At 48.8% G+C, this 17269-nt stretch overlaps 1 protein-coding gene across 1 annotated transcript in view; it reads left to right on the forward strand.

The window, feature by feature from the left end:
- LOC126458290 (uncharacterized) overlaps nucleotides 1-17269 on the forward strand; it is a 148663-nt gene that overhangs the window by 77202 nt on the left and 54192 nt on the right. The window lies entirely within an intron of this gene.

The raw sequence follows: 17269 nt of genomic DNA on the forward strand, positions 1-17269 counted from the left end.
TCGACCTTTGCTGCTCGAAAGTTACTCGCCAGTCGACAGCCCACCGTGCCTCAGAAAGGAAAATACAGCACTGTCCTTGCTTCTCCTCGGCCAACAAAGGAGGCGGCCACGCAGACTTGTGACCTCACATTTAGTACCACGGTCGTCAGATCGGCCAGCGCAAAGATCGCCCGTTCAACCTCACCACTTTCGCCTGCCCACTCAATGGCTCACCCTTCGTCGGGTTCTGCTAAATCTCGAGCCCAAAAGTCAGACGCCAAGTCTTCAAAAAAAGAGCATTCTCGTGAAGAGTTTTTACGTACTGCAACTTCACAACCATCGGTTCCTCAATCATCTAAACATACCTCCAAGAAGGCTACGAAGAAACACAGTTCCTCTCCTTCTCCGCCAAGGCGTGTCCCATCTACAGCACCACCTGGCGGAAATCGCCCTCGGCCATCTTCTGTGTCGCCGAGGCGCACTGCTGGTGGCCGGTCAACTGGCCGATCGTTGGTGGCAGGAGCTGCTCCTGACCAACCTATGGATCAGGATCTTCTGCCTTCGACTGAATGCCATTCCATGCTGTCGGTCGCAAGCTCTGAGCAGTCGTTGAGTTGACAGCACTCTTGGTCACGTTCCTCCATTTTCTATTCACCCTATGTCCATTATCCACTGGAATATCCGCGGAATTCGCGCCAATCGGGAGGAATTGTCGATCCTCTTACGATCCTACTCGCCGGTCATCTTCTGTCTTCAGGAAACAAAGCTGCGTCCCCATGACCGCTTTGTTCTCCCTCATTTTCAGTCCGTCCGATATGACCTCCCCTCTGTTGAAGGCACTCCAGCCCATGGAGGACTCATGATTCTGCTCCATGATACTCTCCATTATCACCCAATCCCCTTAAACACTTCCTTCCAAGCTGTCGCCGTCCGTCTTTCCCTTTCTGGATACACGTTCTCTCTTTGTACGGTATACATTCCATCGTCTACACCAATGGCACAAGCTGATATCCTTCATCTTCTTGATCAGCTTCCACCCCCCCTATTTGCTGGTTGGGGACTTCAATGCCCACCACCCGCTTTGGGGATCTCCACATCCTTGTCCACGTGGCTCACTATTGCTAGACGTCTTCCACCAAGCGGATCTAGTCTGCCTCAACACTGGGGTCCCCACATTTTTTTCTGCCTCCACGGCAAATTTATCCCATTTGGACCTTGCGGTCGGTACTGTTCCGCTAGCTCGGCGCTTCGAATGGTTCGCCCTTGATGATACACACTCGAGTGACCACTTTCCATGTGTTCTTCGACTGCAGCCTCAACTGCCATATATGCGCTCACGACGCTGGAAGTTTGCCCAAGCCGATTGGACACTTTTTTCGTCTCTAGCAACATTCGATGACCGTCGCTTTCCCAGCGTCGACGATGAGGTCACACATTTTACCGACGTTATTCTCACAGCTGCGGAACGTTCAATACCACGCACCTCCGAATTGCCCCGGCGCCCTCCAGTTCCTTGGTGGAACGAGGCATGCCGTGACGCAATACGTGAGCGGCGACGTGCTCTTCGCATTTTCCGTCACCATCCCACTTTGTCCAACTGTATCCGATATAAGCAGCTCCGTGCGCGATGCCGTCGCGTCATCCGCGATAGCAAGAAGGCAAGCTGGAAATTCTTTACTAGCTCATTTAACAACTTCACTCCCTCCTCGGAAGTTTGGAGTCGGCTTCGACGGTTCTCAGGCGCGCCTAGTTTTTCCCCGGTCTCTGGGCTCACTGTTGCGCATGATACCTTAGTGGACCCCGTCGCAATTTCTAACTCATTGGGTCAGCACTTTGCTGAGATTTCGAGCTCTTCAAATTACCCGCCAGCGTTTCTCCCGAAGAAACATGCAGCGGAAGTGCGACATCTTGCTTTCTCCTCTCAAAATCGCGAAAGCTACAATACTGTTTTCTCCATGCGCGAACTCCAACATGCACTCTCTTCTTCTCGCTCCTCCGCCCCAGGACCGGATGGTATCCATGTCCAAATGTTGCTGCATTTATCAACCCATAGCCTGCGTTACCTCCTTCGCCTTTATAATCGAATTTGGACCGACAGTACCTTTCCCAGGCGATGGCGGGAAGCTATTGTCGTTCCCGTTCCGAAACCTGGAAAGGACAAACATCTCCCCTCTAGCTATCGCCCCATTTCTCTCACGAGTAGTGTCTGTAAGGTTTTGGAGCGTATGGTGAATTACCGTTTAGCTTGGTGGCTGGAGTCCCGCAGTCTTTTAACACCAGCCCAATGCGGATTCCGAAAGCATCGTTCTGCTGTTGACCATCTTGTTGCTCTCTCCACTTATATCATGAACAATTTTCTCCGGAAACGCCAAACGGTAGCTATATTTTTTGATCTGGAGAGAGCGTACGATACCTGTTGGAGGACAGGCATCCTCCGCACACTGTTCTCTTGGGGCTTTAGAGGCCGGCTGCCCCTTTTTCTTCGCGAATTTATGGCAGAGCGCACATTTAGGGTGCGGGTGAACACTACTCTCTCCCGTACTTTCTCCCAAGAAAACGGGGTACCCCAGGGCTCCGTGCTGAGTGTTGTACTGTTTGCCATCGCCATTAATCCAATTATAGATTGTCTCCTTCCTGATGTCTCGGGCTCCCTCTTTGTGGACGATTTTGCGATCTACTACAGCTCTCAACGGACCAGCCTTCTTGAAAGACGTCTTCAAGGATGTCTCGATCGCCTCCACTCGTGGAGCATCGAAACCGGCTTCCGTTTCTCACCCAGTAAGACCGTTTGTGTTAATTTTTGCGACGTAAGGAGTTTCTTCCGCCCTCCTTACATCTAGGTCCTGTCAACCTTCCATTTTCCGACGTTGCTAAATTCTTGGGTCTTATGTTTGACAGAAAACTGTGATGGTCCTCCCACGTTTTCTATCTTTCGGCTCGCTGTCTGCGTTCCCTTAACACCCTCCGTGTCCTGAATGGTACCTCTTGGGGAGCGGATCGAGTGGTCCTTCTCCGCCTCTATCGCGCCTTAGTGCGCTCGAAATTGGATTATGGAAGCATAGTCTACTCCTCTGCTCGGCCGTCTATTCTTCGGCGTCTCGACTCTATCCACCACCGTGGATTACGTTTAGTGTCTGGAGCTTTTTACACCAGCCCTGTGGAAAGCCTTTATGCTGAGACTGCTGAACCTCCGCTGTCCAATCGGCGGGCAGTCCTTCTGAGTCGTTATGCTAGCCATCTGTCTTCCATGCCTGCTAATCCAGCCCATAACCTTTTTTTCGACGCCTCCTTTGATGTCGGGTATGCAGGCCGCTCCTCCTCCCTACTACCCCCGGGAGTCCGCTTCCGTCAACTGCTCCATTCTCTTTCCTTCCGCTTTCCTAAAACCTTCTTGACAGCTTGGGGTACAGCACCGCCTTGGCTCCATCCCCGGATCGACTTGCTCAGAGACCTATGTCAATTTACCAAGGATGGTACCCCTACACTTGTTTACCGTCGGGCATTTGCTGCTCTATGTGCACAAATGACGGAAGCCACATTTATTTACACCGATGGCTCGAAAGCATCGTTAGGTGTAGGGAGTGCCTATATTGTTGGCGACACCCCAAATCACTTTCGGCTTCCCGACCAGTGTTCGGTTTATACAGCGGAGCTTTACGCTGTTCTCCAGGCTGTCCACTACATCCGCCGCCATCAGCGGATACAGTACGTAATCTGCTCAGATTCTCTCAGCTCTCTCCTAAGGCTCCAAGCTCTTTACCCTGTGCACCCTCTGGTCCACCGGATTCAGGACTGTCTGCGCTTGCTCCACCTGGGGGGCGTCTCAGTGGCATTCCTCTGGCTCCCGGGACACGCTGGTATCTGTGGAAATGAGGCGGCCTATATAGCGGCCAAGGCTGCAGTCTCTCTTCCTCGGCCAGCTATTCAGTCTCTTCCGTTTACCGATCTACGGAGCGGTTTATGTCGCCAAGTTACTCATTTATGGCATGCGCATTGGTCAACACTTCCCCACAATAAATTGCGGGAAGTGAAAGCCCTTCCTTGTGCTTGGACCTCTTCCTCCCGAACACGTCGTCGGGAGGAGGTAATTTTGGCTCGACTCCGGATAGGGCACTGTCTTTTTAGTCATCGACATCTTTTAAGTGGTGATCCTCCCCCACTCTGTCCCCACTGCTCTCAGCTGTGGACGGTCAGACACCTTTTAATTGAATGCCCCTATTTTAATCCGTTACGCTCCCGTCTACAGCTATCGCCTGATCTATCGTCGATTTTAGCAGATGACACGCGCTCAGCTGACCGCGTTCTACAGTTTATTAGTGACAGTGAAATGACGTCAGTCATTTGAAGCTTTTTTTTGGGGGACAACCAACCCCTTTCTATAGTGGACTTTTAAGCATTCCTTCTGCCTTTAGTTTCTCAAATTTTCTGACTTTGTTTCCATTGCTGCTGATTTTAAATTTCGTTTTTTTCCTGTTTTCTACGTCACGGGCTGGGCGCTAATGACCATAGAAGTTTTGCGCCCTAAAACCACAAACAAAAAAAAAAAAAAACTGCAGACCAGACGTGCGCAACTGCTTGCCATTTACACAGCATACATTCATAGTTCCCCTAAGCATCCAAATTACTGATTCCTTTTCCCACCCACTGCATTCCATCTCCTGCATAGGCGGCCCAGATCGGTGCTAACGATTGCGGTTCGCATGTGGTCCCTTCTCTCCAAACTGGAGTCCTTCCCTTTATCACCTCTACTTGCAGTCTGCTCATGTACACCTCCATGTACCTTTTGCAAGGCCACCCCTCTCCGCTGTCACTTCCTCTAGATTCTTCACGTGTTCTGGGGCAGTGAAGCGGTGTACACAGTTGGTTTAATGGCTGATGGTCACGTAGGCTTTGCATATGTTCATGGAGGACATATTGAGCAGCACTCCCTGCCAGTTGGCTGCAGAGCTGGTGGCCATATCTCGTGCTCTTGAGTACATCTGCTCATGCCCTGGCAAGTCATTTCTCCTGTGTACTGACTCGCTGAGGAGCCTACAAGCTATCGAACAGTGCTACCCTGGCCACCCTCTGGTAGCATCCATTAAGGAGTCCATCTATGCCCTAGAACAGTTCTGTCATTCAGTGGGGTTTGTATGGACCCAGGACACATCGGAATCCCAGGTAACGAACTGGCCGACAGGCTGGCCAGACAGGTGACGCGAAAACTGCTTCTGGAGATAAGCATCTCCAAAGTTGACCTGCATTCTGTCTTACACTGCAGGGTTTTCTGGCTTTGGGAGACGGAATGGCATAACAGCATGCACAACAAGGAGACTATGAACACTTGGAAGTCTTCCATGCAGGCCTCTCGCAGGGAATCAGTTACCTTCTGCTGGCTCCACATTGGCCATATGTGGCTAATGCATGGTTACCTACTCCGTCGCAAGACCCCACCTCAGTGTCGCTGTGGCTTCCAAATTACAGTCATCCACCTCTTGCTGGACTGCCCACTTTTAGTCACTCTGCGGCAGACTTTTAACTTTCCCAGCACCCTGCCTTTGGTGTTGGCAACAGCGCCTCCACAGAAGCTCTAGTTTTACATTTCATCCATGAAAGTGGGTTTTATACTGCTATCTATGTTTTAGAGCATGTCCCTCTGTCCCCTCCATGCCTCTCTAGCCAGTGGGAGGCAAAACCACTGCATCGTGCTTTCTGCAACCATGAGTCTGCTGTTGGTTTATGCAGCCTCTTGTCTGGATTATGTAGCTGCCATTCAGCACAGCACGACGACGACGACGACGACGACGACGACGACGACGACTACTACTACTACTACTACTACTACTACTACTACTACTACTTGTATTCTTAGTAATATGGTTTTATTGTCTAATGATGTCACATGGTTCCTCGGTCTGCATCATGACGAATTAATGGTTTCCTAGCCTAACAAAGGGTGACCCCTACAAATTGGTGTACAGAAGTGCTCCAGCCCAGTATCAGTAAGAGTTGGATGGCTTCCAATAATTTGGCACACCAGTATCAGCAGCAGTCACAGAGAGTAGTCAGAGAAGCCTTTAATATAAATTCTCAGAGGAAAAATTGTATTGTTTCCTATGTCCAGATTAGGACTTGCACTTTGAAGTGACCTTGTATAGACAGACAGAGGATTTAACACAGTTCATCATCAATAGTATCTTGTTCAGATGTTTGAAACTTAGTGGAACATAGTGGTCAGTGTGATAGATCTGTCCCAGCAACATCTACTACTCATAGAAAATACCATCACACAACAGATGATTGTTCAGTGGGACAGTGGTTAATTGTTTTATTTTTGCAACTGTGGGTATTGAGTTATTCTTGTAAGTAAAAGTAGTTTGATTCATACAGCACATATTGTACAAATAGGGGCAGTATCACTGCTAAGATTATGGATGATCTTACAGTGTGTGTCTCTAAATTACTGAATGAGAATGAACAGCAAAAAATACTAAATGAATTGCTAACTCGCAAAGTGCATTCAATATTGGCAGAACAGCTGCCTCAGTAAGGGTTTGTGAGAAACAGTAATAAGTGCTCCTTTGTCACACCCTGATCCTCTAGCCATAAATCTGATAAGTCTTTTCTCCAGGCAAACAGAGGATGATGTTGTGTTTATAGATTATGTATTAGCTACAGCTGTGTAAAGTAGCTGGTCAGATGAAATGTGATTGCAGATGGGAAAGTTACATATTGCAAGTGAGGAGAAAACCTATATCTCATATCAAGAAGTACTTCAACAAAGTATCCACACACAGTATGTTAGCAGGGTGTTTGCATTGGGAGTATAAAAAACAAAACAGTAAATAATTTTTTAGGGAGACTATCAGTAGTTTAACACAAGACAAATGAAATGGTGGAGTCATTTTCCTACAGAATACACAAAATTACTGTACAAATCTATGAGCTGATGCACAAACCAGATGCAGATAGGGTTCCTCAAAGAAGCAGAGTATAGACTGTTGGATCTGTTTCTCAGAGGGACCCCACCCACATTTTTTCATGATAGGTATGAATGGGAAACCTTGAGGATTTAGCCACAGCGTTTCATGTTGCTACACATTTAAATGAAGCAGAAAACACAACTAGGACAATCACTGAACAGAAAATACTAAATACTCAGATCTGGTAAAGAATGTTACTGTTGTGGTCAGCAGGGGCATTTGAAGGTGCCCAGACACCAATTATGATGATATAATTGCCAACAACAGGGCATAAGGCTCAAGACTGAATCCAGGAAACATGATGAGCACAATTAAAAAAAAAAAGCAGCAGTTACACCAGTGGAAATGTTCATTCCAACTGGAAGTGTTTCCAATAACTATCAGCTCTGTAAACATGTAGATGGATAGATTGTTGCTCGATAGCTTGGATAAATTTTATAGAAACTCAGCCACACACATTCTTTGAGTGGCTGGACGTCATGGACAAGAAGAGATTGAAAACAAGGAGGTACAGACTGCATGCAATAGGAAATAACAAAGTAGATTCAGTGGGACAACACAGCTCAACCCCCCAGGGGGTCCACAACTCATCTGTGGATACGTGCGTAGCGAGCACGGGACCCCGAGCTAATGTGGCCCTCCTTCCTTTCCGGGCTGTATACCTTCCTTTTCCGCATCCTTCCCTCTCCCCCATCTTCGCCCCACCTCCCCTCACCTCTGGCTCTTTCCTTCCCTTTCTCCCCCTCTGGGAGTATGGTTTGTGCCTACGTCCGGAGACGGATGCTCGTAAATGTACCGCATTCTTCGCCTTCTCTGCTTGTATGTCTTCATCCTTCCTTTGTCCTTCTCTTTTCCTTACCTCTCCTCTTTACCCTTTTCTCCGCTGTGGCGTTTGAGACCTCTCCTCTTTCCTTTCCCTTTCTTTGTTTTTCCCTTTCTCTTTCTTCCTCCCTGTGCATGTCTGAAGGCCGAACCATGCATTTTTGTGCGTAGCCAGTGACGGGGTAACGCGTAATTCCCCGCCCCGGGTAGACAGGTAGGACACGTACGTACCCCCTGGTAACGGCCAGGCCCAGGGAGGGGTGATTACCCGTGCTGATACCTTCCGAAAGTGCCAATTGGTCCCTCCGTCCGTTTGTTAGGAGGTGTGACCTGAGGTGTGAACAATCACTTAAGGCGGGAGTGCCCTCAGAGAGGGCCCCCACAAGGGAGGAGCGTGCCATCGGAGACGCCAGTAATCATGGGGGATTCTTCTGCAATGGTTTCCTCACCTTCCACTATGTCTGCTCACAAGCGTAAGTTCACAGAGTCTCAGCCACAGACAGTTCTTCCATCGTTGCCACAATTCCTTGTTGTTTCTTGGTCTGACGAAGGTCACGACTTCTCCACGGTCAACCCTTTCATTATTCAGAAAGGTGTCGACACAATTGCAGGTCCTGTAAAGTCTTGCTCCAGATTACGGAATGGCACCTTGTTGTTAGAAGTGCCCTCCAGGCACAAAAATTGCTGTGTACTTCACTGCTCCACACCTTCCCTGTCCGGGTTGAAGCGCACCGTACCTTAAATTCCTCGCGTGGAGTCGTTTATACACGCTCCTTTGATGGATTGTCTGACGAAGAAATTCAGCATTACCTGTCTGACCAGGGCGTAACGGCTGTTCATAGGGTTATGAAAAGGGTTCACACGAACGTCATTCCAACCCGCACTGTCTTCTTGACATTTGACAAAGTTCAACTCCCATTGAAAATCAAAGCAGGCTATGAGATAATTTCCATTCGTCCTTACATCCCAAACACTACGCGTTGCTATCGGTGTCAGCGGTTCAATCACACCAGCCAGTCCTGTTCCAATCCGGCCAAATGTGTTACGTGTGGCAAGGATGCCCATGAGGGTGCTTGTCCACCTCCATCCCCTCGCTGCATCAACTGTATGGGTGACCACGCTGCTTCCTCGCTGCTGATCCAGGAAATCAGAGTGAAGGAAAAGGTGTCGACCTTTGCTGCTCGAAAATTATTCGCCAGTCAACAGCCCACTGTGCCTCAGACAGGAAAATACAGCACTGTCCTTGCTTCTCCTCGGCCAACAAAGGAGGTGGCCACGCAGACTTGCAACCTCACCTTTAGTGCCACGGTCGTCAGATCGGCCAGCGCAAAGATCGCCCGTTCAACCTAGCCACTTTCGCCTGCCCACTCTCTGGCTCACCCTTCGTCGGGTTCTGCTAAATCTCGAGCCCAAGTCAGCCACCAAGACTTCGAAAAAAGAGCATACTCGTGAAGATTTTTTACGTACCCCAACTTCACAACCATCAGTTCCTCCTTCATCTAAACATCATACTTCCAAGAAGGCTACAAAGAAACCCAGTTCATCTCCTTCTTTGCCAAGGCGTGTCCCATCTACAGCACCACCTGGCGGAAATCGCCCTCGGCCGTCTTCTGTGTCGCCGAGGCGCACTGCTGGTGGCCGATCAACCGGCCAATCGCTGGTGGCAGGAGCTGCTCCTGAACAACCTATGGATCAGGATCTTCTGCCTTCGGCTGAATGCCATTCCATGCTGTCGGTCGCAAGCTCTGAGCAGTCGTTGAGTTGACAGCAACCTTGGTCACATTCCTCCATTTTCTATTCACTCTGTGTCCATTATCCACTGAAACATCTGCGGCATCCGAGCCAATCGGAATGAATTGTCGATCCTCTTACGATCCTACTCGCCGGTCGTCTTCTGTCTTCAGGAAACAAAGCTGCGTCCCCATGACCGCTTTGTTCTCCCTCATTTTCAGTCCGTTCAATATGATCTCCCCTCTGTTGAAGGCACTCCAGCCCATGGAGGACTCATGATTCTTCTCCATGATACTCTCCATTATCACCCAATCCACTTAAACACTTCCTTCCAAGCTGTCACCGTCCGTCTTTCCCTTTCTGGATACACATTCTCTCTTTGTACTGTATACATTCCATCGTCCACACCAATGGCACGAGCTGATCTCCTTCATCTTCTTGGTCAGCTTCCACCCCCTATTTGCTGGTTGGGGACTTCAATGCCCACCACCCGTTTTGGGGATCTCCACATCCTTGTCCACCTGGCTCCCTATTGCTAGATGTCTTCCACCAAGCGGATCTAGTCTGCCTCAACACTGGGGTCCCCACATTTTTGTCTGCCTCCACGACAAATTTATCTCATTTGGATCTTGCCGTCGGTACTGTTCCGCTGGCTCGGCGGTTTGAATGGTTCGCCCTTGAAGATACACACTCGAGTGACCACTTTCCATGTGTCCTTAGACTGCAGCCTCAACTGCCCTACATTCGCCGGCGACGCTGGAAGTTTGCCCAAGCCGATTGGACACTTTTTTCGTCTCTTGCGACATTCGATGACCGTCACTTTCCCAGCGTCGACGATGAGGTCACACATATTACCGACGTTATTCTTACAGCTGCGGAACATTCAATACCACGCACCTCCGAATTGCCCCGGCGCCCCCCAGTTCCTTGGTGGAATGAGACATGCCGTGATGCAATATGTGAGCGGCGATGTGCTCTCCGCGTTTTCCGCCACCATCCTACTTTGGCCAACTGTATCCGCTATAAGCAGTTCCGAGCGCGATGCCGTCGTGTCATCCGCGATAGCAAGAAGGCAAGCTGGAAATTCTTTATTAGCTCATTTAACACCTTCACTCCCTCCTCGGAAGTTTGGAGTTGGCTTTGACGGTTCTCAGGCGCGCCTAGTTTCTCCCCAGTATCTGGGCTCACTGTCGCACATGATACATTAGTGGACCCCGTCGCAATTTCTAACTCATTGGGTCAGCACTTTGCTGAGATTTCGAGCTCTTCAAATTACCCGCCAGCGTTTCTCCCGAAGAAACGTGCAGCGGAAGTGCGACCTCTTGCTTTCTCCTCTCAAAATCGCGAAAGCTACAATACTGTTTTCTCCTTGCGGGAACTTCAACATGCACTCTCTTCTTCTCGCTCCTCCGCCCCAGGACCAGATGGTATCCACGTCCAAATGTTGCTGCATTTATCAACCCATAGTCTGCATTACCTCCTTCGCCTTTATAATCTAATTTGGACCGACAGTACTTTTCCCAGACGATGGCGGGAAGCTATCGTCGTTCCTGTTCCGAAACCTGGAAAGGACAAACATCTCCCCTCTAGCTATCGCCCCATTTCTCTCACGAGTAGTGTCTGTAAGGTTTTGGAGCGTATGGTGAATTACCGTTTAGCTTGGTGGCTGGAATCCCGCAGTCTTTTAACACCTGCCCAATGCGGGTTCCGAAAGCATCGTTCTGCAGTAGACCATCTTGTTGCTCTCTCCACTTATATCATGAACAATTTTCTACAGAAACGCCAAACAGTAGCAGTATTTTTTTATCTGGAGAGAGCATACGATACTTGTTGGAGGACAGGCATCCTCTGCACACTATTCTCTTGGGGCTGTCGAGGTCGGCTGGCCCTTTTTCTTCGTGAATTTACGGGAGAGTGCACATTTAGGGTGCGGGTGAACACTACTCTCTCCCGTACTTTCTCCCAAGAAAATGGGGTACCCAAGGGATCCGTGCTGAGTGTTGTACTGTTTGCCATTGCCATAAATCCAATTATGGATTGTCTCCTTCCTGATGTCTCGGGCTCCCTCTTTGTGGACGATTTTGCCATCTACTACAGCTCTCAACGGACCAGCCTTCCTGAACGACGTCTTCAAGGATGTCTCAATTGCCTCCACTCTTGGAGCATCGAAACCGGCTTCCGTTTCTCACCCAGTAAGACCGTTTGTGTTAATTTTTGGTGACGTAAGGAGTTTCTTCCACCCTCCTTACATCTAGGACCTGTCAACCTTCCGTTTTCAGACGTCGCTAAATTCTTGGGTCTTATGTTTGACAGAAAACTGTGATGGTCCTCCCACGTTTGCTATCTTTCGGCTCGCTGTCTGCGATCCCTCAACACCCTCCGTGTCCTGAATGGTACCTCCTGGGGAGCGGACCGAGTGGTCCTTCTCTGCCTCTATCGCGCCTTAGTGCGCTCGAAATTGGACTATGGAAGCATAGTCTACTCCTCTGCTCGGCCGTCTATTCTTCGGCGTCTCGACTCTATCCACCACCGTGGATTACGTTTAGTGTCTGGAGCTTTTTACACCAGCCCTGTGGAAAGCCTTTATGCTGAGACTGCTGAACCTCCGCTGTCCAATCGGCGAGCAGTCCTTCTGAGTCGTTATGCTAGCCATCTGTCTTCCATGCCTGCTAACCCAGCCCATGACATTCTTTTCGACGCCTCCTTTGATGTAGGGTATGCAGGCCACCCCCTCCTCCCTACTACCACTGGGAGTCCGCTTCCGTCAACTGCTCCATTCTCTTTCCTTCCGCTTTCCTAAAACCTTCTTGACAACTTGGGGTACAGCACCACCTTGGCTCCGTCCCCGGATCTGCCTGCTCTGTGACCTTTGTCGATTTCCCAAGGATGGTACCCCTTCACTTGTTTATCGTCGGGCATTTGCTGCTCTATGTGCACAAATGACGGACGCCACATTTATTTACACCGACGGCTCGAAAACATCGTTAGGTGTAGGGAGTGCCGATATTGTTGGAGACGCCCCAAATCACTTTCGGCTTCCCGACGAGTGTTCGGTTTATACTGTGGAGCTTTATGCTGTTCTCCAGGCTGTCCACTACATCCGCCGCCATCAGCGGATACAGTATGTTATCTGCTCAGATTCTCTCAGCTCTCTCCTCAGTCTCCAAGCTCTTTATCCTGTGCACCCTCTGGTCCACCGGATTCAGGACTGTCTGCGCTTGCTCCACCTGGGAGGCGTCTCGGTGGCGTTCCTCTGGCTCCCAGGACACGTTGGTATCTGTGGAAATGAGGCAGCTGATATTGCAGCCAAGGCTGCAGTCTCTCTTCTTCGGCCAGCTATTCAATAGATTCCCTTCGCCAATCTACGGAGCGTTTTATGTCGTCGTGTTGTTCATTTATGGCATGCACATTGGTCGACACTTCCCCATAATAAATTGCGGGACGTGAAAGCTCTTCCTTGTGCTTGGACCTCTTCCTCCAGAATGCATCGTCAGCAGGAGGTAATTTTAACTAGACTCCGGATAGGGCACTGTCTTTTTAGCCATCGACATCTTTTAAGCGGCGATCCTCCCCCACTCTGTCCCCACTGCTCTCAGCTGTGGACGGTAAGACACGTTTTAATTGAGTGCCCCTATTTTAATCCGTTACGCTCCCGTCTACAGCTATCGCCTGATATATCGTCGATTTTAGCACACGACATGCGCTCAGCCGATCGCGTTCTCGAGTTTATTAGTGCCAGTGAAATGAAGTCAGTCATTTGAAGCTTTTTTTTTGGGGACAACCAACCCCTTTCTGTAGTGGATTTTTAAGCCTTCCTTCTGCTTTTAGTTTCTCCAATTTTATGACTTTCGTTCCCATTGCTGCTGGTTTCCATTTTCGGTTTTTTACTGTTTCCTAAGTCATGGACCGGGCGCTAATGACCATAGCAGTTTTGCGCCCTAAAACCAAAACAAAAAAAACACAGCTCAAGTTTAGAATAGGAAACACATGGTTTCAGGAGCAATTGGAAGTGTTGCCAACTGTGGAGCAAGGATTTTCTGCAATACTCTGATTAGACTTAATAGTCAGGCATCATGCTGAACCTTTGGCAACAAACAGTTTAACTCAATGGGGATTCATTTTTGATGTGTGCAACAGTTGCAAATGTTTGTGTCACTAGGCACACCTATTGCTAAGTTGGTACCAACTATCTGTGTACAAGCATGTTATTTCACATGACAGAGCATGTACAGGAAAGCCAGTAAGGGTTGCGTTGCATGTCGATGTTCCACATCAAGCCTTACTCTTAATAAAACCTCTGTCAAGAAATGACATGTTTGTCGGTACCGGTTTGAGTTACTGCAATTGACGGTTTAACATGTGTATGTGCTTGTAGGCTGAATAAGAGAAGTAGGCTTGTCTAAGCTCGATGGAATAATTTATTAATGAAACCCTGCAGTTGGAACGGACAATAATGCACTGAAACCGATAACTCGTGTGAAGGTGTGAGAAAAATTCAGTACGGTAAATTACTCCATATCTAACACACTTGGATTCACGCTTTTGCCACGGAGTAGAACATGGAAGAGAAATCAACAATCAAAGAATAAAACATAGAACAAATGTTGCTTGTGTATAGTGTCTCTGGCGTCCATCTGGTGTCATGACACATTAGGGCAGCTTTTAGCGTATGGTGCCATCGCTCTATTAAACCATTGCTGGCAGGGTGATAGCTCGTCGTCTGGTGGTGAAGTGTGCCACAGAATTTTGTCAACTGTCGAAACAAATCGAACTCAAATTGACATCCCCGTCCGTTGTAATGTGCAGAGGGCAACCAAAATGGGATACCTAGTGTGTGATGAAGGCGAATGCGATAGGTTCTGCTGTAACATTGTCCACTGGTGCAGCTTCTGGTCATTGAGTGTACCAATCAATAATCGTAAGTATGTAACGGTGACCATTGGATGATGACAGTGGGCCAACAATAGCAAGGCGGACATGTGTGAATCATGTTGCCATGATTGGAAAGCTTCCTACCTGTGAGTGGATGTGGCAATTTATCTTGCTATGCTGGCATTTCAAGCAGCATCTCGCCCATTCACGGCAGTCCATTTGCATTCCAGGCCACACGTAAAGTGTTGTTACTAAGTGTGTCGTAGCTTGTATGCCGGGGTGACATAAGTCGTGGGGTGGTGGGTGGGTTTGTGGTTTACGGGCGCTAAACAGCGGGGTCATCAGCGCCCAAATGCATAAAAACAGGAACACATGCAGTGAAGGGACTAAGATGAACAGCGAACAAGGAGAATGGCTAAAAGACACAGACCTGATGCAGTTCCAAATCCTCACCTACAGAGGCAAAACAACAGGAGTAAAAAACCATGTGTGAAGGGACTGTGCCCGATGCGGAGGCGAGTGAGGAGAACCTCATCCCGCCTGCATGACTGGTAGGACGTACGCCATGGCCGCGTGGTGGCCTTGACCAGACGCAGCTTATTTTCACTGACTGCCAGCCACTCCTCTTCCCACTGACGCAGAACGCGAAAAAGCAGGCGGGAGGTAACAGCATGGAGGGGGACCGCACATGCAACAACGGACATAAGTCGTGCAGGGAATCGAAAGTATCCTTCTGAAATTCCAGAGGTAGGAAAGGTCTCAGCTTCGATGTGGACATGTCACAATATAGCTTTACATCGCTTCCAGGAATTTCTACCAGCTGCAGGTCCTGCGCTGATTCACCATTTGACAGAATCGCTTGTAATTCCGCATCAGCTTGCTGTGCTGCAGCAAGGTTGGCATAATAGACTGTATTGGCAATGCTGCTGACTCTGGACAAAGTCGGCCACTACACTGTCGATCCCAGACACATGACGTATATCAGTGGTAAGCTGAGAAATAAACATGGGCTGGTTGTGTTGTCTGGGGGAACAGTTCATGTTGTTCTGACGGAATGCTTATGTTAGTGGCTTGTAATCCATAAAGATAAGTCACGTGCTTCTAGTTGCAGTCTGAAGTACTTGACAGATTCATAAATGGCCAGAAGTTCTCTGTCGTATGTGCTCCAAAGTCTTTTCGAGGTTGTCAACTTGCGTGAAAAAAATGAGTGGCTGCCACATGTCACTACATTGTTGTTGCAACACAGCGCTGACTGCGGTCTGGCTAGTGTCGACTACCAGTGCTAATGTGGCTGTAGGATCTGGATGTGCCAGCAGGGCTGCATTGGTGATGCTTTTCTTGGCCACTTCAAATGTGACAGTCATTTCGCGAGTCCAAGTTATGGGCACATTACGCTTGGCTTTCGGACCAGTTAGTGCTGCGACTAAAGGTTCCTGTAGCTCAGCAGAGTTTGGTAAATGGTGGAGGTAAAAACGCCGTACTTGGCTGTAGCGGGCCTAGGAATGCCCAAAATGGCTTTCACCTTCTCATTTAGTGGTAGCCATCCTGCTGCAGAAATTCTATGTCCGAGAAAGTCTACTTCAGGTTGACCAAAGACACATTTTGAGGTACTGAGCACGATTCTGTAGTGTTCCAATCGCTTGAATACTTCGGTTAGATGGTGGCAACGTTCCTCAGGTGACGATAAAAAACCAAAATGTCATCCAGGTATACAAATGCAAAAGGCAAACCCTGTAGCACTGAATCTATGAAGCGCTGCCATGTCTGTGCAGAATTCCTCAGTCCAAATGTCACAAACATGCTCTTGAATAAACTAAAGGAGTGATGATGGCCGTCTTTGGAATGTCACGTTTGGCTACAGGTATCTGTGTGTAGGCCTTTGCACAGTCTAACACAGTGAACACTACTGAACCACTCAACACGCAACAAAGGTACAGGATAACGATCGGGTATTGTCTGGGTGTTCAGGGCTCTATAATTGCCGCACGGCCTCCATGCACCCTCCTTCTTTGGCACTAGATGTAATGCTGCGGACCAAGGGCTGTTGAAAGGCCGGATTACACCTTCGCGCAACATACAGTCAAATTCTGCCTTTGCTATTTTGAGCTGATCTGGGGCTAAACATCACAGCCTACAAGAGGTAGGGGGTCCATCAGTAGTCTCAATATAATGGATGGTATCATGTCTTACCTCCTTAGGTGCTCCGGGTGGTCGCATCAGGGCTGGAAATGCTCGCAGCAGCTCTGTGTACTCGCCATCCACTACCTGAATTACCGTGGCAGTATGGACAGTAGCATCTCTATGGAATCCAGAAGTTGTTAGGCCGGTGGTGGTGTCAACCAGGCGAGAGTTCCTTATGTCAGGCAGCAGGTTGTAGAGGGCGAGGAAGTTGGCTCCGATGATTGGTTCAGTGAGGTCCTTGACGGTAAAGTCACACGTGTTCTGTGGGAAAGTTTCGCAGCACTGTACTTTCAAACAGCTGAGCATGTCACGGCGCTGGATGATGACAGAAGACGCCACAATGTTGCATGAACAGCATTGTTTCATACAAAGAAGTTTAGCACATACTAGGGAAATGAATGGCAAAGTTTGGTGCCAATAAACCTGGATAATTTCAGAATGAAGTCTTCTGAAGGGATTGGCAGTAGCTACACTAATTTCAATTGATGAAGACATCAGTGGGTCGGAGTGAGCACAATGTCAAGCAAACTGTCAGCACATCTGTGTTGTGTAACAGTGTTAGTCATTTCAAGGGCAATGATCAGTCATTTATGAGTGAAGTCATTGTTAGTACCACCACCAATGCTGCCGCACCACCAGGGGGCTCATAGTTCTTTCACGAGTTCATGCTTGGTGCGTGCTGGGCCCAGAGCTATTGCTGCCCATTCTCTCTTCCCATGCTG

The sequence above is a fragment of the Schistocerca serialis genome, chromosome 1, assembly GCF_023864345.2.
Source record: "Schistocerca serialis cubense isolate TAMUIC-IGC-003099 chromosome 1, iqSchSeri2.2, whole genome shotgun sequence".
NCBI lineage: Eukaryota > Metazoa > Arthropoda > Insecta > Orthoptera > Acrididae > Schistocerca > Schistocerca serialis.